Source organism: Psammomys obesus, unplaced genomic scaffold (assembly GCF_907164565.1).
Source record: "Psammomys obesus unplaced genomic scaffold, mPsaObe1.curated_primary_1811, whole genome shotgun sequence".
In the NCBI taxonomy this organism is placed as follows: domain Eukaryota; kingdom Metazoa; phylum Chordata; class Mammalia; order Rodentia; family Muridae; genus Psammomys; species Psammomys obesus.
Genome location: NW_026596240.1, coordinates 1,977,514 through 1,978,267, shown reverse-complemented (window position 1 = coordinate 1,978,267; position 754 = coordinate 1,977,514).

Below are 754 nucleotides of genomic sequence, written 5' to 3'. Positions count from 1 at the left end.
AGAAAGAAAGAAAGAAAGAAAGAAAGAAAGAAAGAAAGAAAGAAAGAGAAAGAGAGAGAGAGAGAAAGAAAGAAAGAAAGAAAGAAAGAAAGAAAGAAAGAAATCTTTGTTGTTGTTTGAGACAGAGTCTCGTGCAGCCCAGGTTGACCTTAAAATTGGTGTATAGCCAAAAATGGCCTTGAAGTTCTGAAGCTCCTGCTTGTACCTGTCAAGGGCTGGGATTACAGGATATACCCAGAGTATACCACCTGCTTATAGGGATGTCTCTAAAATGATCTCTTAGTCAGGGTTACTATTACTGTAATGAAAAACCATGACCAAAAGCAACCCAGGGAGGAAAGGGTTTATTTTGTTCACAGTTCCATGTAAGAGTTCATTACCAAAAGTACTTAAGGGCAGATCCTCAAGCAGGGCAGGAACCTCCTGATGCAGGGGCCATGGAGGGTGCTGCTTACTGGCCTGCTCCTCTTGGCTTGTGCAGCCTGCTCTCTTATAAAACCCTACACCACCAGGATGGCCCCATCCACAATGGACTGGTTCCTCCCCATCTATCACTAATTAAGAAAATACCCAGCTTGGTGGTGATGGCCTTTAATTCCAGCACACGGAAGGCAGAGACAGGCAGATCTCTGAGCCTGAGGCCAGTCTGGTCTACAGAGATTCAGGACAACCAGGGCTACACAGAGAAGCCCTGTCTTGAAAATCCCGGAAGGAAGGAAGGAAGGAAGGAAGGAAGGAAGGAAGGAAGGAAGGA